This window comes from Octopus bimaculoides, chromosome 25 (genome assembly GCF_046866305.1).
Source record: "Octopus bimaculoides isolate indiv1 chromosome 25, ASM4686630v1, whole genome shotgun sequence".
Taxonomy (NCBI): Eukaryota; Metazoa; Mollusca; class Cephalopoda; order Octopoda; family Octopodidae; genus Octopus; species Octopus bimaculoides.
Genome location: NC_142952.1, coordinates 22,353,055 through 22,363,009, shown reverse-complemented (window position 1 = coordinate 22,363,009; position 9,955 = coordinate 22,353,055). Strand labels below are relative to the sequence as shown.

At 44.2% G+C, this 9,955-nt stretch overlaps 1 protein-coding gene and 1 long non-coding RNA gene across 5 annotated transcripts in view; both read left to right on the top strand.

The window, feature by feature from the left end:
• Positions 1-9,955, top strand: part of LOC106880220 (ELKS/Rab6-interacting/CAST family member 1) — a 296,919-nt gene that overhangs the window by 104,511 nt on the left and 182,453 nt on the right. The window lies entirely within an intron of this gene.
• Positions 8,428-8,793, top strand: LOC149131126 (uncharacterized). The gene is made up of 2 exons (XR_016238442.1): positions 8,428-8,564; positions 8,598-8,793. It is a non-coding gene; the product is annotated as an uncharacterized LOC149131126 (long non-coding RNA).

The window sequence follows — 9,955 nt, the reverse complement described above, 5'->3', positions numbered from 1 at the left end:
TGAGGTAACATCATTTCATCCATTCTTACATTCTGAGTTCAAATTCTGCCAAGGTCAACTTTGCCTTTCATCCTTTTTGGGTTTATAAATTAAGTACCAGTGAAACACTGGGGTCAATGTAATCGACTTGTCCCCTCCCCACAAATTTGAGACCTTGTGCCTCCAAAAGAAAGGATTATTATTATTATTATGTTGTTTTTTTTTTTTTTGCAGGTGAGTGAAATATTATTTTACCATATTTTAAAATAAAATATGATCTGAATGAGGAGAGTCTTTCTTACATCACTGTAAAATGGTACTGTAAGTATGGTTATAGTTTCTTTATAAGTTATCTGATAAATGGTATCATATCCTGTACCAATTATTCTTTAGTAAGCAACAAATCAGGAATGCAATGTTTGAACACTTGCAAAAACACTCATAAAGCAATCTGTGGAATTAAAGAAAATTACAAGTTATTTCTACAACTTATTGGTGTGCAATGTATGCTGTATATAAATGAGTATGTGTATGTGTGCATGCATGTATACTTGTATATGTTTGTATTTAAATATGTAGGTGGTATAAGTATGCACCATATCAACTGTTGCTGTTTTGCTCCATGTCAACTCTGATCAAGCAACACTATAATCAAGAATATTCAAGCTATGTAGAGTGTCTCATTTTGCAGCAGAGTGCCTAGGACTATATTATACAATATAGTTATTGTATTTCGTTATTTAAGATGGTACTTTGTAATTTGAGGAAGATTTGGTTCTATTTCTAGCAGGTTTAATGACTGGGTAGAATCTCCCACATTGGCTCTGGTTGAGCGACCTCACAAAAGCTTCCTCATTGGCTCAGGTTGGGTGACTGCATAGAAATGGCTGCTTCCTATAAAGCAATACATGTCTATACCAGCACATCCTCATCTGCAATGCACACAACTTCCCTCTTATAATATTTTGGCATTTTCTCATCTCACTTGTATGTGATCCTGATTTCACAGTGAGAGTAAATGCTTATAGATAGGTGTCAGTGTATACACACACACACACTCAACCATGAAAGCAAGTTAAATTGTACTACCTACAGCTAACACACTCCTCTAATTTCCTTCTAACTTATGTGTATCTTTGCACTCTCCATGTGGTTTTATTGCTATGCAAGATCACACTTCTTACACATATTCTCCACACCTACAGCTCACAAACACCTCTGATTTCTCTATAACCTCCGTCAATTTCACATTCAGTGCCTTGCCATGCAAAATTACACACTTCTCTTACATATACACGCATACACACTGTACATTCAGCTAACACACACACACACCTCTTACGTCTCTCTAATTGCTACAAATCTTCTCATGTTCACTGAGCAGATCACAAAGATATACATCACACTTCTTACGTATGGTTCTTATTCATTTCATTATTATTTTTTTCTTTTTAATATTATATCATCTCTTGAGGGTATCTGCTTATTTATTAGCTTAGAAAACACTGTGCAAAGAAAACACTGATGTAAAGTTTTTTTTTTCATTTTGTCTTTCTATTACAGGTAAAACATTGATTTTCCACAACTTTTGATTCCAAAGCCTATCAGTTACTGATTTGCTTCTCAAGAGGTGGTCACCTTGATCAACACACACTAAATTAAGCAAATATTAAATTTACTTAAATAATAGGTGCAGGCATGGCTGTGTGGTAAGGAGCTTCCTTCACAATCACATGGTTCTGGGTTCAGTCACACTGCGTGGCACCTTAGGCAAGTATCTTTTACTATAGGCTTGGGGGTGACCAAAGCCTTGTGAGCAAATTTGGTAGATGGAAGATTAAAGGAACCCCTCATGTGTGTGTGTGTGTATATATATATATATACTCTTTTACTTGTTTCAGTCATTTTACTGTGGCCATGCTGGAGCACCACTTTTAGTCGAGCAAATCGACCCCAGGACTTATTCTTTGTAAGCCTGGTACTTATTCTATCGGTCTCTTTGGCCGAACCACTAAGTTACGGGGACGTAAACACACCAGCATCGGTTGTCAAGCGATGTTGGTAGGGACAAACACAAACACATACATATATATATATATATATATATATATATACACATATATACGACGGGCTTCTTTCACTTTCCGTCTACCAAATCCACTCACAAGGCTTTGGTTGGCCCGAGGCTATAGTAGAAGACACTTGCCCAAGAAACCATGCATTGGGACTGAACCCGGAACCATGTGGTTGGTAAGCATGCTACTTACCACACAGCCACTCCTATGTATGTATATATATGTATGTATGAGGGTGAATCAAAAAGTAATGCCATTTTGTTTAGAACATGTATAATTACCAACACAGGAACATGTATCATACATCAAAATGAAGCTGGTCCTTTGTGGATCACATCCCTACTTCTCAACATAGTTACTGTTTCTCTCAATAGCAATATTCCACCTTCGAATGAGAGCAAATTTGGTAGATGGGAGATTAAAGAAAGGCCCTCGTGTGTGTGGGTATGTGTGAACATACATATATATTTATATATATATGTATATATATGTATATGTATAAATGTGTGTGTGTATATATATATATATATATATATATATATATATCCCTGCCCTGTAAAATTCTGTTGACTGTTCTTTGAGCCACTTCTTCACTACAGTTTTCACTTCCTCATCACAGGAATAATGTTTGCCTCTCAAACCCTCATGGGCGGCTGCAATTTCACTTGAGTTGTCCGGTCTTCTCGATCACGGCATATCTCCAAATGTCTTGATCTCCAGTTATTGCCTCTGTGAGGCCCAATGTTCGAAGGTCATGCTTCACCACCTTATCCGGTGTCTTCCTGGGTCTACCTCTTCCACAGGTTCCTTCCACAGTTAGGGAGTGGGTCTTTCTCATACAGCTGTCTTCATCCATACGTAACACATGACCAGACCAGTGCATCCATATATATATATATATATATATATATATATATATATACACCTGTATATATATATATATATATACACCTGTATATATATATCTATATACGCCTGTATATATATATCTATATACACCTGTATATATGTATCTATATATACCTGTATATATGTATCTATATGTACCTGTATATATGTATCTATATGTACCTGTATATATGTATCTATATATACCTGTATATATGTATCTATATATAGTATCTATATATATACATGTATATATGTATCTATATATACATGTATATATGTAGCTATATATACATGTATATATGTATGTATATATATGTGTATGTGTGTGTCTTTGTGTCTATGTTCCACTCGTCAGCTGATAACCAGTGTTGGTATCTTTACGTTTCCATAACTTAGCAGTTCAACAAAAAGAGCCTGATATTTTATGTGAATCTTTTATTAGCTGATTACACACCATGGACGTCATCCCTATGGATGTGTTACAGTTACTCTCTTGATAGAGCTTGGTGATCCTGACTGTTGATCTCTCTAAGATTCTTTTGCTTAGCATCAATGTAAGAAGCACCATTGGCTCAGTTGAACTCTTCTCCTATCTCATCACAATCAACCATGCTGCAGTCCCATGACTTTGCTGTATCCCTGGCAGGGTTGTTGAATGGGTGCTCTGCTTTGCCAAAGGACAACCAGTAACTATGCAGGGCATGGTTGTCACTCCATGAGGTTTTTTTGAAAATACCTGCATTCCCAATATAGGGGTTAAAAATTGGAAAAAAATCTCAACTAACCAAACTAGAATCTTTAACAAGGCAAAAGTAAGATGATGTGTGCATTTGTGCAGTTATTACTTGGGTTCCTCAATCTTGTAGCCAAATCTCTTAATAAATAAACAAACCAACAATTTTTAAAATAGGATCTGCAAGGTTTTGTTGAATCAGGTCTGACCTATGGCTAAATAACAACACCAACCTGCTAGAAACAATCTCAATATACATACTTACTGCCTTTAAAAAGGAGGGTTATATTAGATAGACAATACTTAAAACAAAAAAAAATAGGTGAGTCGTAGATGGAACAACTTTGATAATGGGTCTACAGTAATCCCTCAACTATCGCCGGTGTTATGTTCCAAGCCCCACTGTGATAGGTGAAAACCCGTGAAGTAAAAACAGTACTGTACTGTAAACTTAAATAATAAACCACAATAGGTAAACTGCAATAGGTGAAATGTGGTAGGTGAACTGCGATTACTGTACTTGATCAAAGCTGACCTAGGCCTGAACAAAGCAGCAGCAACTAGACCTAATGAAGGTCTAAGTTAGTGGCTCTCAACCAGGGTCCATATGGCCCTTGGGGCCCACGTATGGTTTCATTGTTGAAACTTGTGTGCAATAAATTCATTATGCTTCTACAATACAGAAAATATTTTCACAATTTTTTGATACAATTTGTAATAAAAATTTAATTATAGAAATATAACAGGATTTTTTAAACATTGGCGCAGGAGTGGCTGTATGGTAAGAAGCTTACTTCTCAACTGCATGGTTCCGAGTTCAGTCCCACTGCATGGCACATTGGGCATCTTCTGCTATAGCCTCAGGCCAACCAAAACCTTGTGAGTGGATTTGGCAGACAGAAACTGAAAGAAGCCCATTGTATATATATATATATATATATATATAGTTCAAAAAAACAATAACAAAAAAACAAAAAAACAACAAAGTGAGGACGTGATATGGATAGTATTATTGGACGCTCAGGAAAGGAAAGAGAGAGTGTATGACGTTTCGGGCGTAGCCCTTCGTCGGAAAGATGGAAAGTTCGGAGAATGGAAGAACGGAGAAAGAGGAAAATGGTACCGATGCCCATGAGGTTACATGATGAAAAGACCGGAAGAGGAGGTGGTGGGGGAAAAGTTCTTTCTAAGATAGGAGAGTGAAAAAGGGAGATGAAGCTGTGCGTTTGCGAAAGTCTGCGAGTGTGTGTGTGATAACAGAACGTGTGTGTGCGTATGTATGTGTGTGTGTGTGTGTGTGCATGGTTTGGTGGTTTATCTGTTAGTGTGTGTGTGTGTATGACGTAGTGGAAGAAATTAGTAGCAGGACTGGTTAGTGGACGCTGTAGACAGTGTAGGTAGAAGGTCAACAGGTGGTTATTTGGGTGTGTGTGTGTTCGTGTTTGTGTGGGGTTGTCGGTGTTAGGTACGTGTACGTGTGTGTGTGTATTTTGTATGTGCACGTGTGTGTATGTGTATGTTTTCTGTGCGTGCGTGTGTGTTTGTGTGTATGTGTATGTTGTGTGTATGTGCGTTGCTGTGTACGTGTGTGCGTGCGTTTGCTATTGTATATGCGTGTGTTGTTTATGCCCATGTGTGTATGATTGTATGCGTGTCTGTGTGAGTGTGTAGTGTTGGTGAGAAGTGTGGGTGTGTGCGTGTGTGTGTATATGTGTGAATGTGCGTGTGTGTGTGGGATTGTGAGTGTTAGGTACGGGTGTGTGTGTGTTTATGTGTGTCTGTATGTGTTTCCGTGTGCGCGTGTGTGTATATTTTTTGTGCGTGCGTGTATGTGTATATTGTGTTTTCGTGCGTGCGTATGTGTTATGTATATGAGTGAGTATTGTGTATGTGAGAGGTGTGTGTGCATGTGTGTATATGTGTATGTGTGCATGTGTGTATATGTGTATGTGTGTCGTGTGTGTGTGTGTGTGTGGTATGTATGTGAGGGGTGTGTATGTGTGTGTGTGTGCGTGTGTATGTGTGCTATTTTGTGTGTGCACTCCTGTGTGTATGTGTGTGCATGTGTATGCGGCTGTGTATGTAGGCGTGCGCGTATATATGGGCGGTATATGTATGTGGGCGGTATATATGTAAGGTGTGTGGGTATGTGTGCGTGTAGGTAGTGGTGAGATAAAAAGTAGAAAAAAGTAAGTGTAATAACAAGAGAATAATGGATATAATGTAAGGGGGACGAGGGGGGGGGGGTTAAAAAAAAAAAAATTATGTAAAGTGTTGCAGGGACGTAAAGGGGAGAGTCATAAGGAAGAGAAGGCTGTGTTGAGTCCGAAGGGGAAAGAAGAATTAAGGTTGAAAATGTAGCGTTGCTCCAAGTGGAGTCGCGAGGGAGTGGACCCATGGTGCAGGGCGAGGCCAAAAACGGAGATGTTAGAGGGAGAGTGGTTGGGCAGTTGGAAGTGACGGCCGACAGGGGAGTCCGAACCTAGCCGAACGTCCCTTAGGTGTTCGGTGAAACGGTCGGCCAGCCGGCGGCCCGTCTGCCCCACGTAGAGTTGGTTGCATAGGGTGCATTTGATGCAGTAAATAAGGTTGGAGGAGGTGCAGGTGAAACTGTGTGGAATGTGAAGTGTTTGTAGGTTCGATCCGGTGACAGAGGTAGTGTTGGTGATGAAGGGGCAGGTGTGACAGCGGGATCTGGAGCACGGGAAGGAGCCGGGTGGGGGTGGGGAGGAAGAGGAGCAGGTACTGCGGACCAGTAGATCGCGTAGGTTGCGGGCGCGTTTGAAAGCGGATAGGGGTGGGTTGGGGAAAATAGGGTGGGTAGTGGGATCGAGCTGGAGGCGACGGAAGGCCCGTAGGATCCTCCGACGAAGGGGTAGGGTGGCAGGGTGGAAACGGAGTGGGAAGGGGGTACGGTTAGGGGATTGGTGTGGGGGAGGAGAGAGGGCGGTGGTGCGGTCGATTCGACGTGCGCGGGCGAGGGCGGATTGGACAAGGTGGGAGGGGTATCCTCGATGCATGAACAGACGAGCAAGATACTGGGACTGGGTCTCGAAATCCTGGTCCAGGCTGCACAAACGTCGGAGGCGGAGGAACTGGGAGTAGGGGATGGCTCGTTTGGTGTGGAATGGATGGGAGGAGGAGAAGTTGAGGTAGAGGTGGGAGTCAGTGGGTTTGAAGAAGGCGGAGGTAGTGAGAGAGTTGGAGTGGGGGTTGATGGAAAGAGAGATGTCGAGGAAGTTGACAGAGGTGTCAGAGATGGTGGAAGTAAAGTCAAGAGCTGGGTGGAAGTTAGAGAGGAAGGAGATGAAAAGGCAGAGCTGTTCGCGGGAGAGGGAGGTGGCTCCTATACAGTCATCTATGTAGCGACCGTATAGTTCCGGGGTCGGACCGGAGAATTGGGAGAATACTTGGGCCTCAATGTAACCAACAAAGAGGTTGGCGTAATTGGGCCCCATTCTCGTCCCCATCGCGACCCCAGATTCCTGTTGGTAGGTATCTCTGGCGAACGTGAAGCAGTTGAGGGTGAGGACGAGTTCTGCCAGACGAAGCAGGGTAGGGGTGCTAGGTGTGGGGTCAGGGCGGCGGTCAAGGAAGTATTGGAGGGCTGAGAGACCATCGTTGTGTGGAATCACCGTGTATAGGGAGGTGTGAGGGGCCGGGAGGGAAGGAAAAGGAATTGAAGAGGCGAAGGGCGTGGTTGGTGTCGTGTATGTGGGATGGGAGGGCAGCAACTAACGGGGATAGGATATGGTCGAGGTATTTTGAAATGAGTTCGGTGGGGCAATTGCAAGCAGAGACAATGGGGCGGCCAGGGTTGTTAGGTTTGTGGATCTTGGGAAGGAAGTAGATGGAGGAGGTGCGAGGTGTGCGGACGATGAGGTTGGTGGCGGTAGCGGGGAGAGCAGAGGAGGAGATGAGGTCATGGATTGTGGAGGACACAAGCCGTTGGTAGGAGGGGGTGGGGTCGGAGGGGAGGAGGCGGTAGAAGAGGGGATTGTGAAGCTGGCTGAGCGCTTCCCTCCTGTAAAGGTCCGCGCGCCACACCACCACTGCTCCACCTTTGTCCGCCGGCTTGATGACGATGTCGTCACGGCGGCGGAGATTGCGGAGGGCGACCGATTCGGCCCGGGTGAGATTGGCCCGGAGGGGTCTTTTTTTAAAGTCGAAACGCTCGACCAACGCCTTACAGTCATCCACGAACAAGTCTAGGCTACTGAATTGGCCTGGAGGCGGCGTCCAGTTGGATGGGCGGCGTCCCAGGTCCGAGAAGTAGTCCCGATTGACCGGACGCTGTGTTGACGTATGGAAGAACGCGCACAGTTTGATGCGGCGCAGGAACTGGCTGACATCAGTGCGAGTCCCGAATTCGTCACAGTGGGGCGTGAGAGGCGTGAAGCGGAGGCCCCTACCAAGGAGCGAGCGCTCAGCGGCGGACAGGGGGAGATTGGGTGGTATAGTCACAACCGTGTGAGGAAGCGGGTGGTAGGGTCGGGAGGAGGAGGTGTAGAGGTGGGATGGGGTTGGGGTTGTTGGAGGTGTGAGGAGGTGATGGCGTGGGGGTTAGGATGTCCAGGTGGGAGGAGTGTGAATGTGTGGAATGGGCGGTGGAGGGGGGCATGGAATCGGGAGGGGGAGCTGAAGGGGAGGGTGTCAGGGGTGCGGAAGGGTGGGGGTTGAGGAGGTTGTGGAGTTTTTTATTTTTTGTGTGTGTGAGGAAATTGTGGAGTTGGTGATTGAGATTGAGGAGGAAGCGGAGGATAGGTTGGGTGAAGGGTTGAGGGCAGAGGGAGGAGAGGAGGAGGTAAGCTTGGGAGAGTTGGTGGTCAATGGAGTGGAGGAGGGAACGGGTGGAACGGATGGTGGCACGGATGATGAGGCGGGAGGTGCGGGCAAGGGTGGGCTCGATGAAGGGGGAGGAATAGGGGGGAGCGTGGAATTTCAAGAGGAAGCCACGGGGTATGACGTGATGGCGGAGACAGCGGCTGAGAAAGTTGAGATGGCTAGTGTGGCGGGTCTTTTTGAAGAGCAAGTAAGAGAGGTTTTTTGTGGGTTGCAAGCATTGTGGGGGAAAAAAAGAAAGAAAACGGCGAAGAAGGGACTGAAGATGTTGGGTGAAGGAGTGAAGGTCAGGCATGGTGAGAGGATGTGAATGTCGGTGTGGGTGTTATTAGTGGCGAGACAAGGGAAGGACGAGAAAGGTAGAAGGAGAACAGATAAAGGTGAAACAAGTCGAAAAAAGTGGAAAAAAGTGTAAGAGTCACGGACAAATTTTGCTGATGTTCAATCAAGGTTCAGGAAAGGCAGATCCAATGGGAACAGTAATCCAAGGTAATCCGGCAGTTGGGTACATCAAATCCAGTTGAAAGGCCAGGGTCCGTGTGAGCGTACGTCATATAGTTAAAAAAAACAATAACAAAAAAACAACAAAGTGAGGACGTGATATGGATAGTATTATTGGACGCTCAGGAAAGGAAAGAGAGAGTGTATGACGTTTCGGGCGTAGCCCTTCGTCGGAAAGATGGAAAGTTCGGAGAATGGAAGAACGGAGAAAGAGGAAAATGGTACCGATGCCCATGAGGTTACATGATGAAAAGACCGGAAGAGGAGGTGGTGGGGGAAAAGTTCTTTCTAAGATAGGAGAGTGAAAAAGGGAGATGAAGCTGTGCGTTTGCAAAAGTCTGCGAGTGTGTGTGATAACAGAACGTGTGTGTGCATATGTATGTGTGTGTGTGTGTGTGTGCATGGTTTGGTGGTTTATCTGTTAGTGTGTGTGTGTGTGTATGACGTAGTGGAAGAAATTAGTAGCAGGACTGGTTAGTGGACGCTGTAGACAGTGTAGGTAGAAGGTCAACAGGTGGTTATTTGGGTGTGTGTGTGTTCGTGTTTGTGTGGGGTTGTCGGTGTTAGGTACGTGTACGTGTGTGTGTGTATTTTGTACGTGCGCGTGTGTGTATGTGTATGTTTTCTGTGCGTGCGTGTGTGTTTGTGTGTATGTGCGTTGCTGTGTACGTGTGTGTGCGTGCGTTTGCTATTGTATATGCGTGTGTTGTTTATGCCCATGTATGTATGATTGTATGCGTGTCTGTGTGATATATATATATATGTGTGTGTGTGTGTATTTATGTATTTGTGTGTCTGTGTTTGTCCCCCCACCATCGCTTGACAACCGATGTTGGTGTGTTTATGTCCCCGTAACTTAGCAGTTCAGCAAAAGAGACTGTTAGAATAAGTTCTAGGCTTACAAAGAATAAGTCCTAGGATCGATTAGTTCAAC